This window comes from Tympanuchus pallidicinctus, unplaced genomic scaffold (assembly GCF_026119805.1).
Source record: "Tympanuchus pallidicinctus isolate F22 unplaced genomic scaffold, pur_lepc_1.0 scaffold6, whole genome shotgun sequence".
NCBI lineage: Eukaryota > Metazoa > Chordata > Aves > Galliformes > Phasianidae > Tympanuchus > Tympanuchus pallidicinctus.
The window spans coordinates 2,213,173-2,240,157 of NW_026294780.1; the positions used below are offsets into that span (position 1 = coordinate 2,213,173).

A 26,985-nucleotide genomic window follows, 5' to 3' on the forward strand; every position below is an offset into this window, starting at 1 on the left:
ACATACTGAAGCAAATAAATAAGCCCTGAATGACCAACAGTACTTAATATCTGGACTCACGAAACAGGACCAGACAAGTAACAAGGAGACGTGGTTTCATTTATGGCTGAATTACAATGCTTATTCAAAAAGGTGCACCACATCCTTCCTTTGTGCCAATAAAGGGATTACTGTTTTTGCAGGATGATGATTGATTTTATTACAGAGGAAAAGCCCCTTTTCAATGTCAAAATGTACTCATGCCAAATCTTTTTGGAACCAAATTTTCTAACTTGAAAGCTCACAGGACAAATAATCATATTTTCTGCATTTCACCTCTCTACAGACGTAAGACATTCTAATGTTAAGCAAGTAATGAACGTTGAACCTAATATTAATAAGGTAAGATGACAAAATGTTTCAAGTCTTGTTTGAGTTTATGTAGGACATATAATTGAATTCCTGTAAAAAAGCAGGCAGTTATGCTTGAATTACTCCCACATTTCTACAAACTACTTTTATTGAGCCATCAGCATTTAGCAGAAGAGGCAGAAATAGAAGCAGTACTTCCATGTTAACACACTACTAGCAGCATTAAACTGCTCAAGATGTACTTATATATCATTTTCAAGCAACTACTCGAGTGATCCGGAACAGTATTTTCTAGTATTTCTGAACCAGCAGTCTAGAAATTGCCATTAACTAGTATGGTAGAAACGCTTGCTAATATGGACTGTTTTTCTAGTCTTGTCAGCTACACTTAATAGGACATACTCTGAAAATGTTTTTAGCTAGAACAGGTAGACTGTCTTTACGTTATGGTGATTGCAAAAGGAAGAACTGATTTGCAAGTGCAGAAGTATACTAAGGAGCTGTGAAGTATTACAACATGTTGATCTTTCAGATATTACACATTTTTTATTATAACATACCTCAACAAAAGTTATTAAATGTGATGATCTGTATAAGTATATGATTAAAATATCACAGCCAGTTAATATAAAAATAGTTCAGCATAAAAGTAAAAACATTATTACATTTGCAGGCCAGCTCCAGTTCTGTGCAGGAACAATACATGTCATGTGGCTAATCCATTAAGGAGGCTCTCCCAAACCTGCAAAAAAGCTTCACTTGTTTTCTTCTAGTACCTTCCATGAAGCTAACCTCAGTTTTTGCTTTTTTTTCCTTAATGGAATGTAATAATGATTAAGGTGAGTCAGTAAATGCAGAGACTTGATTATGGAGGGAACTGAGTAGAGACCAGGAAATTATTTTACATTTCCTTCACCAGAGATGCACAGTCATGCTACAGAAGAAGTCTTCTGTGATTGATTATTCTGTTTATTCAGGCTGCTTATTAGCAGATCAGACAAATAGGAAACGACTTTATGCATGCATGACTTGAACTAAGTTTATTTAAGCTGATTTAGGTCAACCACGAACACAATTCGTGTTACACAGATTTGGGATAGCTGCTAAGCTACATTGTAACCCACAAAATAACCAACACAAAACTGTTAACTACCTTATATACAAGGGAAAGTACAAAGCTGTACTTTTTATTACAATGGATACATTGTTTGAAAAAGATCCTTTCCTGTTCTGCATGCATTTTCTGAGTAGGTAAAAATTTGACTGAAAGACGCCAGAACCACTAATTAGAAAAAGGTACAATCCAAAGTAGTCCTGGGAAGCCATCTCTCTTGTGAAGTTCTGAATGCAATGCTGATTACCCAAAGGGCTTTGTCCGAGCCCACACTAAGGCTGTGTTTATGGAAGCACTGCAGAAAAAGGTGCCCCACTGCAGCCGCTCAGCAAATGCAATCTCTTGCTTTGGCCCCACAGCTGGAGCTTTGATGCTCCAGAGTGGCAGCATCACAGGAAGACTTCCATCACTGATCTGGCCTTTGGGTTTGGGACACCCAAAATCACTCAGCTCTTTTGGTTCAGCTGCAGGCTCTGCCATATCTTAAACCACCAGAGCTTCCGTGGTGGAGATCATTACCTCATCAGCTAAAAGAGTATGACAAGTCTACTAAGTCTGTTCAAAATCACTTTCAGGAAGGAAAAGCCTGAACCAAGGTAAAAGTCAAGCCTGAAGCTGTGACCTCTGTGTATAACTAAAACTGCAGAATTAGCAATGACACACCCATGACACCATTTTGATTAATTCTATCTGAAATCTCACCAGTTTGCACTGTACGATAATTTAACTTCAGAAAAAAATAAATAAATATAACCTGATTGCTTTTCAATTGCAGCATTCAGAATGAAAACTAGACAGTAGAATATTACATGAAAATCCTTATAGGCTGACTGAAGAATGAAATTCTTCAACACAGTTGACAAAACAAGAACTGGCACTCATCTGTATATTGGGTGCAAATGGTGAGTGTGTGATCTACATAACAGTATGATTATCAATAATTTACATGAACGCACCATTAAATCAAAGCAGCTCAGGTAGGAAGGCTCATACAAATATACATAGTAATATACATATAGAATATATAATGTTATATATAGAATAGAGGATCTCCAAGGCTTCACTGAAAGAAAACCTATATTACGTGTTTCTTCTCTGTGAGCTGACTGTGAGATGTTCAGATGCTGAGGAGTATGTTTAACTAGACTACCCTTAATAAGGCAATTTCTGCAGAATAACGTGGTAAAAGAGTTTAGTTTAAAACAAAGGCTTCAAGTAAACAAACACTTGAAAAGCAGAAAATCCAATTCTTCAGGGGGAAGCTGTTCTGTTTGGGAAGCAGCAGATTCACTGCACACACACAGTCTCTCTGCAAACTCAGTCAGACTGCAGAAAGATGCTATGCCACTGGTACGTGCTGGGGCATAATGAGATTTGGGAGTGCCACAACCCGAGCTGAATTCACTTGGGCAAATTTGTTCAGTTCTGCCCACACAAGTTAGGCAGACTTCAGGTGGAGAAAAGCTACGTGGCTGCATGGTCTCCCCAAAGCACATACTTCATTCATGTCTCACCGGGGTACACACCTTTGACTTAATCTGGCACTCCAGGTAAACTAAACACACATTTTATTAGCAATTAGCACATAAATCATTTTTCTCCATGCTTCATATCTATTACTAGCACTTTCACATGATTGACACAGTGAACAAGGAATCCTAACGTGCTCTGCATATCAAGTACAAAGAGCGCAGGACTGTCATACTTCAGTCCTAAATGTTCTGAGTCAAGCTTAAATAATGACAAGCTCAGTTTAAAAATCCAAGGATAATGAATTTTGGATGCTAGCACCCTCAATTCTCTCCACTGCCATAAAAAATTTCCTCGGAACCTGAGCTGTACTGAATAAAAAAAAAGGAAGGAAATGATTTTAGCAGTAGCTTAGAAGACTACTATAAAAGCAAGGCTCAAAACAACCATCTCAGAAGTTGGCCACGACAGGAAGTGTATTTGCCTTATCTCTTCAGCACAATGTAAAGTAATAAAAAATGTTACCTAATGGACAAGTTCATGTTCTAGCAAGATATACTTTTTCACTGACTTAGAAGGTAAAAAATGCAGATAAGTAATATTTTATTGAATAAAAACAGAGTTCAGTTAACTATGATTCACCAAGTAGCAAGGGAAGTCTCAAGGAATATATAAATGTCATTTTGTCTCAGCCTCAAAACATCTGCAAATAATGGACATTTAAAGGATGTTCATGTTAGTTTAAAATATGCTTATTTAAAAAAAAATTCTATGCCAACATTTCACTGTTATTCAGTGAGCAGTGACTTTTAAGGATAACTTCAGAATAGTGAATGATGACGGCTGAGTGGTTCTTGTGCAGATCCAGAGGCTGTGAATTATTCACTGGTAATATCTAATAACCGGTTTTTAGAAATTCAAACCAATGTAAAGTTTGTTTACCAAAAAAACCCCAACATTACAAAAGATATTGTTTAAAATAGCATGATTTTCTAGTTACTAAGTTTAAGTGACCAAGAAAAAATACTGCTGGGATCTAGTGCCAGGAGTACCTCTTTTTACCATACAGAAAGCTTCCCTGTCTACCTGTGCATTACCATTGGTAAAGTTCTAAACAAATTAAAACAAGCTATTCAAAATACCAAGTTTAAAAAAAAAAAAAACGCATAAAAGTTAAGGAACAAGTATGTAAGTATGGGTATAACAATTTTAAAACGCATATAGTTTCAAGCTAGAAAAGCAATGACCAACTGCTTGATGACAGTTTCTTTTACTTGCTTGAAATACGGCATTCTCACGTACAAAGACAACGCACATTTCACCAATACCAACTGTCTTAATGCTGGCCTATAATGAAACAGTCTTTCCATTCAAACAAAAAGAATTCTTCCAAAATGTTTCTAAAGAAATATTGCCCTGGAATTATTTTTTGAAAAGAATATTTATGCACTGGCCAATACTGAATATTTTTGTACATAACTCTGTGCTTCTATACAAAACTAGTCACAGCTTGCACTATTACATTTCAGGCATGTCATTCCCAAAATATGTCCATTCTTAGCTTTTATCAACTGATACATCTATCTGAAATATCTTCCACTTTTTAAAAGTAAACTAATCAACACAATTAGCATCAATCTAGTAAAGAGTGATCTGTTTCTTCTGAGTAACACGTGCAAACTTCTCACCGTTTCTAACTGAGCTTCAACTATTTTTTATGTTCTCACATCTATAAGTAATTTTGTCTCACCTGTCTGTTCGATCTTGGTTTTCTAGTTAAGATATTCTAATTCCCTATGGACTCATTCCTCTTATCACATATGATATCAGCACAGTCATCTCACTGTCAAATCCATCATATCAATAATAAGATAAGAATGCACAGGGCAAAATTAGCACACTTTTATTTTGTTAAAATACGATTTTCAAAAGCCACTTCTACATCAGGGAAATAACAGTGACTACATAATAGAAGATACTCAAATGATCTGACACCCAACATGTAAAAACTGTGTTAATGCAAAGACACCAGTAAAGCACAGAACTGAAGAAACTTCTATAGTCCAGTCCCAGGAACAAGTACACATCTACTAAAATATGACCATCAGCTTTGCAAAATGTTTTTCTGTTATATAAAGAACATTACACCTCTGTAACAAATCAGAGGAATAATTAAGACTACCATAATTTCTTTACACATAAAAGAGCCAAAGTCAAAATCAGACGCAGAAACAGACCCTAGTGGAAGCTGAAAACTAGCTGTACAAGAAAGGGACAGAGAATAGACTAAGGGTAGTAACAGGAAGAGACTTTGCAAGCAATTCTCTTTTGACTCTGGAATTTGACCCCTGAATAAGAAAGATAATTCTTATGAAATGCAAATACAGATTGTGCTGATGCTTGGCTTATGTGAAGCATGATATAAGATAATAAGACAAAACATACAGTCCTTTTTTATTAAAGTAGGGATGGAATCTGATTTACCTAACTTTATGCTTAGAGACTCTCACAATACTGGCAAATTTTGCTAATGTTGCTGTTACATTTTTATTTGTTTGTTTGCTTTACTCAGAAAGAAACTTTTGCTTTTTGATTTTCTTCTAATTGGTTCAAATAAGCAAATTACTACAGAACTGTCTAAACAGTTTAGACACCAGCTGTTCCTAGTACCTCTCTGAAAAAGAAGGTTTCTGCAACACTTGACTTGCAGGGCTTGGCATGAATTTCTTCTGTAACTCCTTTTTCTGAAATACGACATTTTCGGTCTGGATCAGCTCCATCTTCACTATAGACTGGTGAGAGCCATTCTCTTTAGGAGATGAAAGTTGTAGTCTAAGGATTCAATGATGCCATGCAAGTCCTAGTTTTACTATGAAAGTGCTAAAGCAGATATCATCAGGTTAAGTTACAGGTCAAGACACCTTGTCTTGCTTGGGCCACATATAAACTATAGTTAATGTACGTAAGTAACAAAACTTTTACAGATATTTTCCTGGGAATCTGCCTCATCTTCTAAGTGTCTGAAAACAAGAAGCTCAAATGCTGAGGATCAGCTACTGGCTATGCTTCTGGTGAAAAGCTGACAAGACTCTGGTCTTTGGAAAAGAAATTCATATCCACGGAGAGAAGGAGCAATATTTACAAAATAAGCTTAATCTCACTGACATATGGTTATCATTGGTAAGGATAAGCTGAGGCAGGCAAAAGGCTTCTAAATAAACTGGGAGTTGTTACAGAAATGGCTGCATTGAAGTTCGATCTTACGCATAGCAACCTCTGCAGAAGGAAGGATCTCTGTGGAAGAGGCCTGAGAAACAAGCAAGTTAGGCTGTAAACTCTTATTTGAGAGATTCTTTGTATGGTTGCTATCACTTCAAACTGCTGAGGAGATCTCCACAACTAAAACACTAACATCATAATTTCTAACATTTTCAGGATACTTGTTATTAACCAGAACAAAGAAAATAGAGGATGATATGCTGCACTAAAGGCATCATTATCTCTCAAAATTCTTGATAAGCTGAGAACTCAAGATCTGGAATACATATAAATACTGTGCCAGTGGATCCCAGGAGGATGTACTGTTGGTAAGACGAGACAAAGGAAATCACCAAACCTTATTAGAGGACTGGGTGATTTGTTCCATAGAAATGTATCTGTAGTACGCGAAAGGACTTTTGGAATAAAAATGTGGAAGGACTCTTCCTTGCTCACTACCAGTAGGGATCAAAGCCATTACTAAGACAATTATGAAAAAAAAAAGGCAACATGTAGAAAAAAAAACAACACACTTTAGTTCTGTGTTAAGGCCACAAATGAAATGCATATTTAAAAAAAAAACAAAAAAAAACCAAAAACCCCACACACAACAGAAAGAAAAATCAAATATGATTAATTTGAATAGGAAATTATTGGCTAAAGAAAACAAAGTCTCCAACTTCTGATTCATGTTTGAAAACGGTAAAAACATACTTTACAAAAAAAAAAAAAAAAAAAGCAAAAAAGAAAAGTCTTCCCAGTAAGCAGAAAAAAAGCATTTTAACAGATGAGGAGGCCATTAGTAACCAAAATGAATGTTAAAGACAACTTTAAATCAGCACACCCAGATAATTGTGCTGGATCTTAGAATCTTAGAAATGTTTGAGAGAGTATCATTTTTATGAAGCTAATTTTCAATACATTCTAGAACACCAAAGAAATTCAGTGAGACTGTAGTATTTTCTGACAATACTTGATGCTGGAAAGCAGTATGATTTCAATAATTATAGTGTTCTAAGCCACTATTAATCACAGGCAAAACAGTCCATGAACTGAAAAATTCCCTGGAATATAACATGACTAAACAGTCAACACCAGTCAACGCCATTTTGCAGAAATTTAGTCAATAAAACACAGAGGTGGGATTTAATAATCTGATAAAGTTATAAAGTAACTATTTTGGACTAAAATTCATAGGTGAAACACACAGATTTTTGAAAAGCACACAGCTTAAAAACACATAACATTCAAGATTAAGAAACTTGCTTTCTAGATTATCAGTAGCATAAATATGAGGTTTTTTTACAGAAAGTAATAATGGAAGAAGAATGCTGTATGTTACCCAATAAAATTATCCAGTACTAGCTCAACGTTACCTAAGAGTATCATCACCAATACAAATGTCTGTATGTAACACTGCTGATAGCAATTACAACACAAAAATTGTCAGATTGGCAAAGTGGTTATTGAGACTAATATAGATTACTTCGTAAGATGTATTTGTTAAGTGTACAGCAGCAAAGGGGACTTATCAGCAATAAAAAAAGAAGGTAGGTTGTAGCCAGAGAATGAATGGTGCATGGAAAACATGGACTTAGAAAGTAATAATACAATCTTCATGGCACAGAAGCAATACAATACAAATGCCAATGAAACCTTATGACAGCTTCAGCTGCATGTTTATCAGGAAAAAAAAAAAGAAAGGAGATTGTCCAAGAGACAATGTTGCCAAGGTAAGGCCATGTGAGACAATTCCTTTGGCTTACCTGGCCGTGAGACCCCTGAGCTGCTGAATGCTGCTCCTCACAGGCTGCTGTCGGGAGTCTGGGGGTTGGAGTTAGCATGGAGATCACCACATCTGACAGCGGAGAGGGCTGCAACGAGGGAGAGAGGCACCATTCAAGCCACTTTGCATCACCCCATCAAAATAAGAGTATTTGACCCCCTTCTCTTTTGGCATTCATCAACGTACTGTCTTCCAAATTGGAAGCTCTGGCAGAACCATATGGGGAACAAAGCCAACATCTATGACAGAAGGAGAAAGGAAAGAGCAAGATCCAGTGAACCCAAGCATTCAAGTGCTTTGCAAAGCAGTGCACTTTTCCAGGAACCTAAGGCACGCTGAAACTGGCTCAATAAATTTTCAGCATCTTTGCTGAAGTAAAATGTAAGCAATACATTCACTGAGCTCATAGGCTAGGGAAAGAAAGCTGAACAAGTTACTGAAAAGTAGTTCGCTGCCTCAGAACAGCACACAGAAGTGGTCTCAGAGAGAATATCCAGTGGAAATTGATTTCTGTGCGAAAACAAACAAGTAGGCCAAATAATATATCATTCTGGGGGAAGGCAAAGCATTTGCGAAAATCAAACACGAAAGACAGTCCAGCATTCTGCAATAGTAAACCTATTTGCAGATTTCTACATCTGCCATTGAACACAAAGAATAAATCCTTATTTAATATTTCCTCTGCGATTCGTCTGCAACCTATCTTGACCAGCTTCCTACTCCAGTATTTCAGGCTTTATATCTTATGCTCCGTTTTTGTCTATATAATAATTAAATGCTGTAAAGTGAAATAAGATATTCATTGGAGGTTCCTTAAATTAATTATACTCTTCCACACAAACGTCTATCAGCTTTTAAAACTATACATTAAGGATTACTTTATAATACAATCAATTTAACAAATAGTATATTTTAAAACATCATAAAGAGAAGCTTTTATAAATCCAATTGTCTGTCTGTGGTACTACAACATGTTCTCATTTACATCACCTTGAGACAAGTACACCATCTAACCAGATACAACTATTCACGTGAGAAAGACGTATGCCTATTTTAATCAGAGCTGAATGACTATACAGTGGACAACAAACAATGATGTAAGTATCACAAATAATTTATTGGCTAGAAGCCTGTATTTTTTCTGAGTTTGTTCACCTCTACCTATACAATTGCCAATTTAATTCTCAGATGACATTCTGAAATGACTATCATTGTCTCTCCATCTTATTTTGGAAATGTTTCCCATCTTATTTTTCTGTGGAGCAAGTTATATGTATGTAAAATAAAACATACTCCAAAAAAGAAACACTTCGTGTGAACATGCAATCTGAAAATCCCAATAATAATTAGAGGATCTTGCTGTTATAACTTCTCCACATTGTGGGAAAATAGTTAAGAGTGTTAATGTATTTAAATTAGTTCTATTCAGTATTCTGATATTATGGTACACAACAATAGCTAGCACATAGGTGCTGTTCTGGAGAGAAATACTGTGAAGACAACTGGCTCACCTCATGACTTCTACAAGATTCACGAGGTTTAGCGGATACCGTACAATACAAGATAAAGGTTTATAGTGTGCTGTGAAGTGTTGTGTTGGCTACACATTTAATTCTTTCTGTCCTCAATTGCTTGGGATGTGTTCTTATTTGTCTTATTTACTAATGTTGGATTCACAGGACCACAGGATGACAGAGGCTGGAGGACACCCCAGGATCCATCTGCTCGAACAAGATCACTCACTGCCCACGGTCAGGCAGCTTTTGGAGATCTCCAAGGAGACTCCACAGTCTTCCTGGGCAGCCTGTGCCACTGCTCTACCACCTGCACAGCATACAAGTGCCTTCTGGTGTTCACAGGGAGTCTCCTGTGTTCTAATTTCTGCCCATTGCCAAGACAACAGTCTTGGCACAGGTAACACTGAAAAGAGCCTGGTCCTGCCCTCTGCACCTTCCATTCAGGTATTCACAGACATCAGTGAGATCCTTCTGAGGTCTCCTCCAACCTCAACAATCCCGGCTCTATCATCCTGTCCTCACAGGAGAGGTGCTTTTGGCAGTCAAGGAGTTTCATGAAGGCCAGTCATCCCTCCACGCTGTTACAGGGCAAACAGAAGGTACTAGGACAGAGTCATAATGCTGGGAGAAATACTTGAATCCTACAGTATGACTGCTTTTGGTTACCTTGACACCTTTTTTGGTAAAAGCATTTATAATGGATCTCTACTTCAAAATGTTTTTTGTACTACAAGTAAATGACTGATCTTCAAGAAGAAAAGGCAAAGGGAACAAATTAGAGATTGACATTCTTTATAGTTTTGTTACCCACAAGTGTCAGTGACACTTAAAAGCTAAAGATTTTCTTTACAACTGGTCAAGAACATACGTGTGAATGGTTCTAACAGCACGTTATGCTAGCACGTGTCCTTATTCATAAGGCTTTACTCAGCAACAAAAGGGTTCCTTAAAATCTAATTTCACAGCGCAGGAAGTGCTAATATAAGCCTTCAAATAAAGAGCAAAGAAAGAAGGAAAGTTTTTTTTTAAACTTTCACTGGTAATACTAATATCATATCTGATAACTCCCTCTGGATTCAGATCTCCACAATTTAGAAAGTTGCAAAAAAACGAAGATCACGGAAAACAGCTGCAAAAATGATTAGAGGGCTGAAGAAAATACTTTAGGATGTAACATTTGGAGAGTTCAACCTGCAGTTTATAAAAAAAAAAAAAAAAAAAGATAGATTATCTGATTACAGCACGTAAGTATTTTCACATGGAGAAAACAGTAAGAAACAACTGGCTTGTTAATCTAGCACAGAAGGGAATGTATAAAACAAATCACTACATGGAAGCTGAGGCCAAGTTCAAACGAGAAATAAAGCACATACTTATCATCACTTGTGATTAACCATTAGTGTGGCTATCAAAAGGAGGGAGAGTGCAGAGTTCCTCCATTTGTTGGTAAAAAAGTATGTCTGGTGAGACTTTTTGAGATGAACTTAGGCAAAAACACAAGCTATTCTGCAGCCAAACAAAAGCTACTAGGTTTCACACAAAAACTGCTGGGTAATTCAGAGGAAGGAAACCAGGTGATGTAATCACACTTCTCTGGTCATACGTTAAGCATCCTATCATCTGCAGCTACTGACTAGTTTTGCAGCAGCAGTGCTGAAGGGAGACAAGTGGCATGCATGCCATGCTGCTGGCTCCAGCATGTGCCTTGTGACACATAAACGCACACACAGCAAGGGAGCATGTCTGCATTCAGGCTATAAGTGGAGTCAGAGAATTGCAAACATCTTCTCAGAGACAGGTGGACTACATCCTGCTGTGACTAATACTTGGCTGCTAATTTAGGAAGGCAGTATGCTCCTTGCTGAGCTGACAGGACGTGGTCAAAACTGAGTTGTGGTGGCTGCTCTCTCCCCCAGGGCCATTGGTGAGATGACTACAGCAAGCAGCGTGACTGCAGCCCGCTTGGTCTGTGTCTCAGCTCTCTAGGTTCTGGGCAATGAACAACAGAGCTCTGTTGGCACCAGATGCCTCACTCATGTGCGTCGCTGTGAGCTGGGCCACGAGCTTCCAGCCTGAGTCAAAGAGAAGTCTTGCAGTTATGCTGAACCTTGTCCCTCTGCATGGCATGCAAATGGCAGCTGCTCTCAGGAAAGGGAACGAGGAAAGGAAATAATAACAAATGTACGCAAGGACACACTGAACTGCTCTATGATGACAACAGAGCTTAAGCAAGGGCCAGAAAAGATACCGCAAGTGTTATTTTAGACATCTTTTCTGCTGTCACTATGTCTTAAACTGCCATACAAACTAACCAGGCTTAAATATCAGCCAAAAAAAGACTTAAAAATGTCATTCGTTTTGTCTGACTGAATCTTATACATACGGTTTGACCTTGGATGTTGCACTACTTTTGGAAACACAAAACTAAGCTGAGCAATGCCACAATGCCCACTGACACTCTTTCCTTGCCAACACTCCATACTTGAATGAAGCAAAAGCATGGCAAATGAGAGCATCAACTCCTATCAATACAACCAACACAAACGCTTGTATTCGGGTACCAATCTAAGGCAAGATCACAGATGTTTGGCCTCCCACCTCTGGCACTGAGAGCTCAGCCAGCAAAATGGCACCCACTGCAGAGAAGTCTGAGCTTAGAGGTGCCCTTAGAAGACAACAGATGAAATGTCGTGCTGATGTGCTGCTTGGTATGCAGGCTTCCTTCCTATGATTCTTTCTGCAGGGACATAAATAAGTTTAGGAAACTGAAACTGGGGACCAGACTTACCTGCCGTGCATGGAAAAATCACCTAACTAGGAGAGTACATTCACTCTTGACTTACAGCAGTCACATTCTTTAGGAAGATGTTTTTGTAAAGCCTACTAAATCTCTCTAAGTAGATTTAGATACCTGAATATGTTTCCAATCTGATTCCTGGTTAACTGTTATTCTGTGCAGCTTCACCTACATAATTTTATTTGTTTTTACCGGACAACATTACTTTTCTCTCTCAACAGAGAGAGAAAAGTCAATCCATAATAAAAAACATCAATCCATAATAAAAAAAACATTAATTGGGTGAGTAATTTATTATCCCCCCCGCTTTTCTGAATTTTAAAGGCATAGGAGAATTTAAATGATAAATAGCCTGCCTTCAACACTCACTGAATTACAAAAGCATTTTTGAGAGATTTCACTATCAATCTCTGCAAAAGAAGTACAGGATACCTACCGTGCAACACGAATATTTTGCTTTCTTTCAACTTGACAAACAGCTTTAATATCTTCAAACAATCCCTGGGGGATTAGACTCACAGGAAGACTGGAATATATGGTAGATTCCAGCAGGACATCAATAATTATGCCACCTTCAGCAAAAAATAAACCGAGCTGTCCTTTCTAAGGATGTTTAAAAAAGAAAGCAATTCCTAAAAAGTGGACAAATTGGTTAAGAAAACGTTTCAGCGCTTGCAAAACTTCTGCTGATGTGCTGGGTTTTCAGTTTCTTTAAGAACACACATTAAACGTAATCACACCAGCATGGTTGTACAGAAGTGCTCACCTCTGGGACACAACCAGCAATTCACCTGCACAAAGATCATGGAAAAAACCTGAAGACACGTGGAACCCAAATCAGGACTTTCAACACAGTATGCCGGCTCTCTCTGATGTGTTTCCACAGAATATGTATGCACTGGAACTTCAATGTCTGTTCAGAAACACCCACACAATGCCTGCATATTAATTTATTTGCCCTAAGGTTCTTTAGTGTAAATAAATACTATTTAACGGCATGCTGTGATAGAAATTATTTTCTCTCTTGATACTTACATATCAATCTTTTCTCTACAGACTCCTCCTCTAAAGGAAGTTAGAAGAGGTGAGGTTTTTGTATTTTAAATCTACCACAGATGACTAGTGAAGGGAGATTAGATAAAGAAAGCAAAGTCATGAGTCAGTCAGAAATCAGAGAGTCAACTTTGAAATAAATATTCATTATAATACTAGCACAAAAAGTTTTCCCATGGTAAAATCTGAGAGAAAGTAACAAGGAAACCTCAGAAATAACCTCTATATTTCCAGAAGATCTTAAAATACTCGGCCTCAAGAGCCTCTCCCCAGAATATTTCACTCATTTGGGTGTAGTTTCACAGAGTTTGAGCCGACACTTTGAAGCAAGTGTCTCTAGGGAACGTATAACTTCCACAAGCAGTCTTCACTGTGAGGAGAAATTCTTTTCATGTTTCATCTTAACTAACTCTCTCTCAAAACCAGAGGACATCACGACATTATGAATTGCAGAAGCCTGGTATCATTGCTTTGTCTCTACCCTGTCATCCTTTTCATGCAGGCTCTTTATCAGCTGATAAATTAACTGTTAACATCCAAAACAGTAACTCAGTACAACCAACCTTGGAACCGGACTGGAAAGCAGAGTCACAGCACCAACTCTCAGAATTAGCTACCACAGTCACTTGTGCACAGATGCTCCACCAGCTCCAGTCTATGTTACCTTGATGTATTTCAGTGTGGTAGATATCACAGTCATGCATAATACTGGTAGAGGCAGGAGATATGCACGCTTTATTTGGAAGGCCAGCACTTCCCGCTCTATTAATGGATTTATGGAATGCTCACCTGTCAGTCAGCAGCCAAGGCAGGTATTGATACAGCACATGCTTGGTACAGTAAGAATATTCTTTATAGTATGTGGAGCCATGGGCGCTGTGACCTACAACAGCACACACCACGATCTTCTGACAAGATTTTTTTTCAGAAGGATACATACCTATCTATTAGTACAACATTTGTCTTAGCAACCCTCAAGCAGAACAAATGTGTTTTTCTTAATTAACAAGTCCAGATTAAAAAAGAAAAAAAACCAACGCAACACAAGACAACAAACTTGTCTCTTGGTAGTAAGTTATCGCATTTCTGCTTAACTTCATGAAATGTAAAACACAAAGCACAGCATGGAGAAATAAAGAAATGCACTTAATTATTAGAACTGTGATGTGGCAGGTAGGTGGGAAAGAATTATCACCTTCAGAAGTGCTGTCTATGTAGCTTTACCTCAGGCAAAACTGAGAAGTAGAAGCAGGAAAGATGAAAAGTTGTCTCCTCTGCACCGTCCCTACAATCACCAATAACTGATTAATAAGTGAGTGTTTAAAATAAAAACACACTATTTTGGCCCCTAGTTGTGCCAGTAGTGCCTTACTATTAGCATGCACATCTTGGATGTACCCAACCGATGAACAGCAGGTGAAATGAATTGTTTTCCCCATCAGAAAGACACAGAGCGTGTACAAGTTTCTAGAAGTGCATCAGTAATGGGAATTGCAGCCTGCAGCAAAGACAGAGCTAGCACAATTTTCTTAAGTGGGGTTTAATATGCATAACCAGTACCACTGGCTTTGTTTTGGATGAGCTGCAGTTTCCAAGAAATCATGAAGGTAGGCTATGACGGACCCCACAGTAATATAATCTTGCTGTTGCAGAGGCATAAATAACCATTGCAAGGTCAGGCGGAGGGAGAAAAAATGGCTGCAGCCAGCGTCCCAGGGGCAGGCAGAGCAGCTGCTATAGGCACGCTGTGGGCATCTGCGGAGGCTCCTGTCCCCAAAGGGACTTCTATTGCTTTATCTGGGGAGGACCTTCAGCTGCATGTCACTGTAAGCAGACATGCGTATATGGTAATTAATATATTTAAGTCACATTTTCCCATTATACTGCAGAAAATGTATGAAACATTTGAGGCTGCAAGCTGCTGAATCAGGAAATGGATCAGAAGCTAACTAAAATGTCTTTTCAGTTATTGATTCCTGCTCTCTGTTTCACATCAGCTTCCTAGAATCCATCCAGCACAAGCACGAAAGGGTAATGAGTTTCTGAACACACACTCTAATAGTGCACACTGCATCAAAGCTTTCAGTAATTGCCTAGATGCTGCTTCCCAGCAGTACTAAACAACTTAAATATAATTAGCTAGAAGCTCTATGGGCTGCATTTCCCCACTGGAACACCTCTTTCACTAATCCATTTATCAGACTGACAGATGACTGAATCATCAGTACTATGGACCCATTTGACTAATAATATTTCTCAAGCCAATGTTTTGGTTCATTCCTTATCTGGGAAGTTTTTGCAATGGAAAATCTGCATTATTTAGAGTGGGGAGAAAAACATTCATACAGCAAGTTCACAGGGCTGAAGAATGTTATTTGTTTGATTAGCTCACTGAGTGCAACGCTGGAGCTATCAGGAGGGAAACAGAAAAGAAATATATGCATTATGGAACTGCACAGTGCCAAAAATAATAGGGAAACACATAAACACTGGAAGAACTATTGGCAGCTTTCCAGCTATTCAAAAGTTTTTGTAAGTTTGGATCAGAGGACAGTTTTCAGGGTATTCCTCCTGAAGATGGCCCGAGTAGGTTAGCCAAGCCAACATTTACTTCTTGTACATCCTCATGAATGAGAAGTGACAAAAGAAATTTTAAAACAGTTGGAATTATCTGCAAATAGACATGAAATGCTAAAGAGCATGCTGCTGTAGAAATTATTCATTTTGCAAGCTGCTAAAGAAATCTCATGAAGATAGGAAAAAAATAATAATTCTTGGGCAGAATTTTCCACTGTTGTAGCATGAATGATTTTATCATTGCATCCCTGTGGTTTTTATTTCTGGACAGACTCCAATCTGTAGACCTCTCTACAGGGACTGAAATACTGGTTACTGCACATATCTTCTGAACAGAAAGAAGTCTGCCCTTGGTTTGGATTTTGTTTTACTTCCCAAGAGATGAGACAGATTCTAAAATCAGAGCTAAGTGATAAGATAAGCACAACTCCTCTAATTTTTGCTCAAATTTAAATTTTACTTACTGCAGGTCAACTACCTACTACACTCCTTAGGAAATCCTAGCCTACCAAGAAGACACAAAAAACAGGACCTCACTCTGAGATAATATACTGAAACATGGCAGAAGGTTCAAGTTTACACATTCTGCCATCCTGTCGTCTTTTATCCAACTACACATGGTTTCATCCTTTTGACTGGAAAGACAGACACTGATGTAAACTCAATCCCAGTGAGTGACTACAAAAGCTGTAGTTTAATGTATAACAAGGAATGATACGGATGAAATAAAGTCATTTGGGGATCAGAAACGAGCTGATTTGGCTTGAATCAGCTCTTCTTGTGATCACAGATTGACCACTGGTCTCAGAATGTGGCTAATGGACGGCAGCTACTCACGTTATCAGGCTTTTGAAAAGACAATTGCAGGTGTTTAGGCTGCCTGGTAAAGTACCTAGCAGGTTATTAAATGCTAAGCTGTTGGAGATTTCATGTGAACCCAGCAGCAGCAATTTCAAGTTCCCACGCACTCTCCACCCACTCCTTCTCTCCAGCCTGAAACTGGGAAACTCGTTCCAGTGACACCAGCACTGCCTAAGCCAGCTTCCCAACAGCCAAAGCCTGCCCATCTCTTCTGAGATCCATCTGCCCTGCTCGTCATTTCGCAATAAACACGTAAAGTCACAATTTCACACTCCTATTTAGAAACCCTCCTTTAAAAGGCAGTGAAATTAAACAGCATGAACGCCAGATCTGATCTACAGAACATTTTGTAGCATAAAACGTTGAAAAACTTCCTCCTGCTTATTGTCATTTCTAATACAACAGATCACAGTCATGAAGTGAAGCAAGGCAGGGAATATAACATCACCTTCATTTAGATGCCTTAAGAAAAAGCCAGCTGTATTGCCAGAGAAGCTGCATTTTCTCGGTACTGTTTCTAATTTGAGATGGTTCTTTAATTCTTGAGGTAAATAATATCTCTTTACATCACGTCCAAAATTACTACATCAACAGATTCTTCTCTTTATTTTAAGCCAGTGACAACTATATAGTGGCTCTGCAGTTAGATAGTTGCACTAAATTATTATTATTTTTTTTTTAATGGAAAAAGGAAAAAAAGAGTTTGAGGAGAAGAGAGGAATCATCTAAGAATAAGATTTACAGCTGAGTCATCCTTCAGTTAGCGTACGCTTGGGAAGAGCATGGCAGGCTAAGCAGTTAGACACTGCAAAAATGCAGGCAGTATTTGGAGTGCAAAAAAAGAGCCTGTTCTACAAAGCACAGCAGAAGTGATCTCATCTTCAAAAAGCACAGTTATTTGTGATAGCTATCTGAAAATTAAATTTTTATATTGAGTATTGAGATTTTCTTGCAAGAACACTTCTGTGCTGTCTCCATCTTTGGACATTTCAAGCCCTGACCAGACCAAGCCTTGAGCAGCATGGTCTGACCCCAGAGCTGGCCCTGCTCTGGGTTGAATGTTGGACAAGACATCTCTCAACGTCCTTTCCAAACCTGTATCAGTTTATTATACTATTATAATAATCTCTTTACAGTAAAGTAAAATATGCTTGCTGTGCTATTTACATAGAAAAGAAGGAATTTAATAAGAAAACTAAGGACACAAACTTACATATTGAATTCACTGAGACCAAAGGTCTTAAAAACAGCAAACAGGAGATGTTCTTTCTGCTCATACAAAGTTTGTGCTGATTAAGCAGCTATTGCTATGGATAAGACATATGACTATAGACAGAGCAACTTTGCTGTACTGCAAATTACCTTTTGACTTTACATTTTTCCTTTACTTAAATCATTTGCAGAGCTATAGTGGTAAGAGCTGTTTATATTAAATTACTCACAGTTTAACTATGTGAATTACAATTCTCCCCGGATTAAAAGGCATGGCATGTGGTGATAGGTTATACTTGTCTGGGTATTAAAAATACACCCTAGAATACTGGCTAGAGAAATATATACTGAATTAAATAAAGAGCAGGAACATGAATTAAACTGCAGAAAACAGGGCTGAGGAAAATCTGGCCAATTCAAAATTGCAAACAAAACCAAACCAACCATCAAACAAAACAATAGCAATCACCATAAAAAGAAAAAACAACAACCCCCCTCCCCACCAACATCACCAATAAAACTCCCACCCAAAAAAAACTCTACTCACAAATGTCACAGAGACTCGGTGTAAAGAAAACCGGTCTGGAAGTTTCTTGGTCTAGGTAACTCAAAACTTTGAGCTGGCCAAGAGCCCAAATATTTCACCACATTGGAACCTTTCAATAAAATATTGTAAGAGCCTGCAATAGAAATGAAGTCCCAGGCAAAAAAATGTACCAAATTATCATCTGCGTGTTACAGGAAATAACTGCTCTAAACTGTGGTCCAGTTGATGGATTAACCTGCTAACCTGGTGGTTGACACTAGCTACCCCATAGTCACATAATTTACAGGAATAAATGGTATCCATACCTCCACAGCGATATCAAGTTCATCTCTTTTGACTAGCGCATATGAAAACAGCTTGTTTGTAGAATGAGATGGGATACATCTTTGCAATGAACGTGAGTAAAGTATTGTCTCCTCATGTACGTCATGTACATACCATGAACACTGTGATCCAACCACTTTCAGTGCGTTTTATTTTCCCACCTCATTAAGAGATATTTTAGCAAATAAAGCCCACAGATTTGTAACAACTCTCCAGTCTGCTCTTTTGTGAAAGTTCACACATGGTCAGGATCTTATAAATTGGTTATTTGAATTATTTACCCAGTTCATATTTTATATCCTCTGTCTTATGCTAAGTTCAGACATTGTTCCAAAGACGTTACACAACACCATTATCAGGTATCAGAACTTTCTTAAAGAAACAAACAAACAAACCAAAAAGACAAAAGTCACACAATCAGAAGCTTGAAAACTCAGCTAAATCGTTAAACTTGTTAGGAAGGGAGAAAGACTTGAAAACTGGAAAACTGAGAAATTATGTTGCATCTCCTGAAGGCTTGCTAGGTTTTTCCAGCATGAAAGTCCAAAGGTCCTGATTCTGTTGCTCCAAACATCATTTCTTTAACAACCAAGGACCAAAGTGCTTTAGACTGGAAAAGGGAAAATGCATATTAAATAACTCCCAGCACCATTTAGTGTCTCACAGTGCTTAATGCTTATCTGTACACCAATTTCATTCAATAAATTCTCTGTTTAACAAACTTCAGATCTGCTTCTTCAAATGCTACAGTGATAGATTAAGAACCTCTGAAAATCATACAGATTAGGGTAATAATTTGAATGACAGCAAAGGCTACTTACAGCCTTATATATCTCCTAACATAACACTGGATCTTCATAGAGATTTCAAAGCACTGAATTTTGCGCAGCCAGTAGGTGACGCTACTTACAATCAGCACTAAAAAGTTATTTTTAGGGTCTGAGAAGTGCAAGGATCATTGACTTCAAAACAAAAGGGAAGTAATTAACCTACAGGTTTGGAAGCCATGCCAGCCTTTCAATCTTGGAAACTAAACTCTACCTCTGAAAATTGAGAAAACTATGAGAAGTGCAAGCAGCTATTTGCACCAAAAGAAGTCTGCTTTTACTGTGCTGTATTAAACACAACAGAATCTTTTTATTTCATGATGGAACATGTCAAAGACGTTCACGCCACTTAACTTTGATTCCAACTTAAGTATATGTGTATGGATGCTGATGCCTAAACCTGGATTACGTGAATATTCAGTCTTCATTAGGAGGAGTATCTTTCTCGCATTACTTCAGCGGAAGAACCATCTAATAGTAAAAAAGACCCATTGAAGCCAAGGATGAATTTCACCAAAGACAGCAGCAGCAAAAAAGGATCGTTAATAGTTTTTTGCATCTCTTTTTACAGATTTTGTTTGCCTTGCACTTAAGTGTTTTAGTGAGATGCAAAGTGTTACAGTCACTTTGAAATTATTTAGTAAAATGATGAGGCCAAGCCCCAGAGGCTGAGTAGCTCTGCGAAGAAATTTGGAAGGATGGGTATTGAAAAGTTAATTTTTACTAGGGTAGCCATAAGTCTAGCCAAATGTCCCACTCAATCCACTGCAGGTTGTAATTTCAGGTTGCAGTCATGTCTCTTACTCTGGCTGAGGCTTCACTGGGGTAGACTTATTCTCTTACTCGTTGTAATCACTCTTCCCTTATACTCCTGCTGAACACCTCTGCCCCTCAGTATCTGTGGAATAACTGCTGATGTCAAAACGATTCTGATTAAAATAGTTCAGAGGGTGTTAAAAAGTGTTTAAACTAACCTAGATTGTAGTGAACAAATTAGGTTAGGAGTGACAACGTCATCAATTAAACCTTAGGAGAACATGTGCACAGCGGACAAGAACCTCAGCCAATTCTTTTGCTGCCAGAACAAAATATGGGAAACAGAAGGCTGCCCTTGTTCTGATGCTTTTTCTTTTTTCTTTTTTTTTTTTTTTTTCTCTAGTATCTAAAATGCAGCATTCTTAACCCTTGCTTAGACTTTCAAGTTTCCTTAGAAAACGGCTCTGCCCAATAACGCTAGCACTGAGACTTCTATAAAAGACACACATCTATGGCAGCTGATAAACAAGAGAAACACCCTGCCCCCCATGCAGATACCACCTCAGTAAAGCAGCACTGAGCTCAAAGGCAGCCATTTCTGTGTCCTCGCTTCACCTCATCCCCACACCTCCTCACTGTGGCACAAACACAATATAGCAGCTCCCACTCTTTGGAGACTCCTCCTAAAGGTGAGACATGTTTTGCAGTACCTCAACACAGCAGGGTAAGATAAGGGAACCTCTGCAGCCCTAAGGCAGAGTTACTTTGATTTCATTGTTCTGCGTCCTGCCCTTATTTATTTATTCATTTTTTATTCAAAGATTATGCAATTTTAATTTCTCAGGGTGAAGCCTACAGAAAAATAAAACACACTAAGTCTGCGTGCGTATGTGAACGTGTGTAATGCCTAGGAAATCTCATGTGTTATCTGTCTGTTTAGCATTACCTTCCACTAGACAAATATATTTTTAAACAAGCTGGAATCAAAACAGCATTCCCAGCATTCAAAACATTCTGTCATCACTGCCCATTTGTTGCCCTCTAGGTTTCTCTCAGTTGGCAAATTTCCCATTTAAGGAATTACCAGATTTGTCTACTTAGATAAAACAGTAAATTAAAATGAGAAGCTGTATTATGCTAGAGAACTCATATTTTTCTTTCAGCGTACCAAATTAAGCGTGAGAGCTGAACATAACAGCAAATGGAACAAATCTTGTAGCTCTTATAACCTTACCTCACTGCACTCTGCAAAAGATGATTTTAACTAAGAAACCGCAACATTTCTTTTACATTTACTCACTCCTTTAAATGTGTTTATAGCCATATATTTCATTAGCCTATTTTTGGCCATACGTATTATGCTCATAGGCAATATTTTTTCCTTCTGCAGAGCTAGCAAGCATGCTGCTTGTACACACTGCAGCTTCTATGAAACTTTACATAATTACCAATTGCTCTGCTGTCATTTTCCCAACATCTCTTTTTTTTTTCCCCAGAGAAATAGCAAAAAGAAAGAAAACATGGAAAAGTGAATAAAATACCTCTTTTCCAAAGCAAGATGTCTCAAGAGATCCTAGAATCATAAAAGTTGGAAAAGACCTCTAAGATCACCAAGTGTAACTTGCATATCAGATGCTGTACTGCAAAATCATATGCAAGTTCACAGGCCCAGTGGCTCCAGCACCAGGATTTCATGTTCTTGGTAGTCTCACGCACTAAAACTCCACCCAAGCCTTTCATCTGAAACTATAGGAACACTACTTTAACCCCTATATAGAAATAAAACTCTAGGAAGGTCTGGAGAAATTTCTCAACATTATCTTTCCCTACTAAATTGATAAAAAGCAGGTTTGATCTTGGCACGGGTGAGCAAACAAATAAAAACTCCTTCCAATTCTGGTTAGAGAGGGTTTCACGTGCTGAATGCACACATGCAGGCACGTGCATCTAATTTAGCACAAGAGGAATATAAGGGAAATTCTAAATGATTCTAAATGATTACAGAAAAGCCTGTTACTGAGCCAGAACTCATCTGAGGAGACAACCACCTTCTAGTATTTGTAATAAATCATTATCCTACACTGTTCATCAAAGTAAAAGTCTAATTTGAGGTGTTATGTTGTTTTAACACTGTGATTACTCAGTTTCCTTTTAGAGCCTCCCTTTAGAGCTTAAAAGGTCCATAATTCACTTGGCTAATACTCTGCATAGCTCTCCATATTTTTTGAGTGGCATGATGAAATTCATCAGCAGTTGCTAATGGCCACAATATGGAAAATGCCACCTGTGAAGATCACTGTTCCACATGTATAAGTAGATCTCCTTAAAACACTTGTGAATCTTAAACATAAAAGACTACAAGTGATCAATTCTTTTATTATTTAATAGGCTAATGCTGTTTTGGAAGAGATAGCTAGGACGGATTTGTGAACAAACAGCAAATTCAATGCATTATATCTGCTGATTTTTAAGGTTGCAAATTATTCCATGTGCTCATTTGGCTAAAGCCCTACTGATTTATATTTTACAAGATGAGTTTTTAATCTACGATCTGATGTTCTGAAATGAGGACTACCAAAAAGTATGCAAAGTTCACGTGTTCCAGTACATTACGGATTTTAAAGATTTTCTACTAGGTTCCAAGGGTCTTCATACTGTATTACTTATTCAGACTGCATGTTCTAACAGCCCGGACTTCAAAATCGCAAGGTACTAATTACTACACTTTTCTGTTCTGGGTGTAAAGGATCAAGAATTATATAATGAGACTTTTTATATGGGCATGTAGACACGTATGAAAAGGGGGAATGGTTCTAAACCAGAAGAGCACAGATTTAGATTTGATATAAGGAATAAATTATTCACTGTGAGGGCGGTGAGGCGCTGGCACAGCTGCCCAGAGAAGCTGTGGTGCCCCATCCCCGGAGGTGCTAAAGGCCAGGTTGAATGAGGCCCTGGGCAGCTGAGCTGGTGGGAACAGCCCTGCCCATGGCAGGGGTTGGGGCTGGGTGAGCTTTGAGGTCCCAGCCCAAACCATTCAATAGTTTTCTGAATAAAGAAATCAAAGCAACTATTATAGCAAGATTGAATCTGACATCCATTGCAATAACCAGAGATACAGACTAACAAATGCATTTCAATTTTATTGAATGTAGCATGATATAATAGTATACAATCTCATTAAAGAGCCAACCGATAAATAACTTTGTGTTATCAGAAATGATAGATCATTCTAAAACCTGCAGTCATATATCAAAGATAGCAAAGTATTCTGTAATACAATAAAAAAAACAAAGAAAGAAGAACAATGTATAAAGGCATCTATCATTAGGTAATCTGATTGCAACATAAACCTAGGTTGATACTTGAGTGATTTCTTTGTTGAGTGCATTGCTATGTATGCTCTGGAAGAACAAAGTTTATTATGCAGAAGTTAAATGTTTTCATTGTAGTTGCTGAGCTACTTCAAATCATGTAACTGAAGGGTGTTTTAGATGGAAAAAACACCTTGGTTCCAAATGAGGCACTGGTGTGACTCTTTGGAAATACCACATTAAAAATAAGATGTCACATGAATTGTACTGCATTGACTCTATGACTATGACTATAAAACGCACTCTCACTCTAGACTGCCATTACCACTGAAGCGGGTGAATGTGTCTTAATTCACTGGTGATTTTTTGGGTACAGACATCTCTAAGGCACCTCACCTCTTCATTCCGAAGAAAAAGAGGAGCAATTATGACATTGGATGGTAGCATATCCCCAACATAGGACTAGCAAAGGGGTGCTTCTTCAGCAGTCTGCTACAATATGCTAACATTCTGCACAACTCTTTAACACAGATGTATGCCATTAATTTTACTATTTATTACTTTCTATGAAAGACAAGTGACTCAACTTTGGTTTTTACGAGGCTAGTATTTTGTCCCTGTCTAATGCTTTTTTTTATTTATTTTTTTTTACCTCGTGATGTGTCTGCCTATTACGAGACTAAATTTATTCCAAAGAATAACTTAAGCAGTAAGGCACGGCAGGCTGTGCATTTGCAGGCAATTTACTTACCACCTGAGGCATGCTACAATGGCTCAAGGCCAAAGGCTGAGCAACTTCAACCATTCAGTCAATGCAAGAATAATCAAACTGAAATGCACAGCTTGAGAGGCTCGTAACTATCATGACATGGAATTTATATATAGAAAAGACTTTCTGCACATCTTGTGAACATTACTACATAAGTTGTATTATTGAGGAATTTCTTTTAGCCGTTACTATGAAAATGGTGCACACTAAACGTGAAGTTTTATAAACATCGTGCTATGACCACACATTTTTCATGAAATAACGTAATGACCCCAAAGACAGGAGGTCCAGGATGAGTTTAAAAATATATGCTCATATACGTGTAAGCATTAAAGCCCAGACATCAGACACCTAGGAACTAGCCTGCACTACCCTGATCACATACAATTAATTAAGGCCTACTTGTAGAAACAACAAAACTAATTTAAAATGATTTGCTTTTTCTAACAGCACTAACTCATTTCCTTCTGAAGACGATGTGCATACACTGAGCTGTGCTAATGGCACGTTATGTTTACTTAATTGCTTCAGGTTTAATGAGTAAAACGAGGCCATTATTTATGTCCATGCTCTGTTCTCTAGCCACAGCAAAGTACGCCTCTTGAACAGCGTGACAAGGTGGCTTTCATTTGTACCCAGAACCCCAACACTTGCTACTTTCCACAAACTCAGCCTCTTTCTGCCACATTGTGACCACAATGCTCCATGTGCCTGCAAACTGCCCTATTTAAGACCAAACTGCTGCCACCCCAGCACAGGTCTGGCTGCATCCTGGCTTAACACCACACGGCAATGAACCGCGCCCTGTGGGAGCCAACCCATCACCTCTTGCATGTGTGCAGCAGGCCTGGAGCTATGATGCATGAGATCACATTTACAGAATGAAAAAAAGCAGCCACATAACACAACAAGTTTTATACAGAACTTCTCAGGCCATCACTGGTAGGTCAAAACACCCAGAGGAGTGTTACTATTTGTTTAACCTTTATACAGACAGCCGCCTTCCATCTAGACACCAAAAATGATGACCGTAGATGACCAAAAATAAAGTATCTGAAGATTTCCTTTTAGGTCAAAAGATGAGGCAAATGAACCATTTTGCAAGAGAGCATGACAGCTGTTCATTTTTTCCTTACTCTGCTCTGATGAGCCTCTGATGCACAAGAAGGCCTTGTATGGCTATTTCAGAAGGCTGCACCACCTAATACTGCAGGAGAGAGCTGAGCTTGAAGAACAGTAATGACCATTATCTAGTTTTCGTTTAATAGGTAACACAACTTTTAGAAGTTGAACAGGAAACCCATCTTCTTTTTTTCCCCCTCTTTTTTTCCCCCCTCAGAACATATACACACTAGGATTTTATAGATACTAGCCAGACTGCATGTAGAATAGATCTGTACAGGCGGATTTGCCTGTTTTGGGGTATTTTAAAAAAATAAAGATAAAAACAGTAACTTCAAAACTAGCTGCTGAATATTTTTTCCTGTCTTTTCTTCACCACTCTCTCCAAACAAGAATATCTACAGTTGAAGTCTGAATACAGACTTGCATTAATTAATCCAATCCTTTAAACAACAGCAGACTGAGTTTTCTATTCCCGTAAGTAAAAGAACAGCATTAAACCCAAGCACTTGGATTCTAAGGACAGAAACACACAGCTCTGCTATGGTTTGCTACTGCTCCTAATGTTGAATGGAAACAGACTAACAAGAAAACCAAAAATTAGCAATTTTTTTGTCTGGTATTTCCTGACTTGAGAAACCATACTCTAAAAAAATATTTTTTTACAGTTCAGTCCACACAAAATGTAACTTAGTCTCACATTTTAAAAATGCGTTTGCGTACCAATTTGTGTAAATTAATCATAGACTTAATTAGGGACCTTAAGGATCCTCCAGTTCCAACTCCTTGCTATAGGCAATGGCAGGCTGCCCAGGGTCCCATCCAATCTGGCCTTGAGCACCTGCAGGGATGGGGCACCACAGCTTTTGTGGGTAGCCTGTTCAAGTGCCTCACTACCCCCATAGTGAAAAACTTCTTAACATCTAACCTAAATCTCCCCTCTTTTAGTTTCAAGACATTCCCCATTGTCCTATCACTATCAGACCACATAAGATGTCAGTCCCCTTCCTGCCTATAAACTACCCTCGAGTACTGGAAGGCCACAATGATGCATCCCCAGAGCCTTCTTCAAACTAAACAAGCCCAAATCTCACAACCTTCCTCCTTAAGAGAGGTGTCCCAGCCCTCTATCATTTTTGCGGTCCTGCTCTGGACCCGGTCTAACAGCTCCACATCCTTTCTGCACTGGGGGCCTCAGGCTTGGACATAATGCTGCAGGCAGAGCCTCAGAAGGGCAGAGTACAGGGGGATAATTCCCTCCCCCTCCCTGCTGCCACCCCTCTTTTGATACAGCCCAGGATACTGTCAGCCTTCTAGGCTGCAAATGCAC

The 26,985-nt window shown here is 38.4% G+C and overlaps 1 protein-coding gene across 4 annotated transcripts in view; it reads right to left on the reverse strand.

Moving 5' to 3' along the window:
* TBL1X (transducin beta like 1 X-linked) overlaps nucleotides 1–26,985 on the reverse strand; it is a 197,839-nt gene that overhangs the window by 80,707 nt on the left and 90,147 nt on the right. For 2 of the 4 annotated variants that reach the window (XM_052664952.1, XM_052664951.1), the window contains exon 3: nucleotides 7,960–8,067. The exons of the other annotated variants lie outside the window; for them this stretch is intronic. The gene's annotated coding sequence lies outside the window, so the exon portion shown is untranslated. The remainder of the gene's footprint in view (nucleotides 1–7,959; nucleotides 8,068–26,985) is intronic. 4 annotated transcript variants of the gene reach the window in all.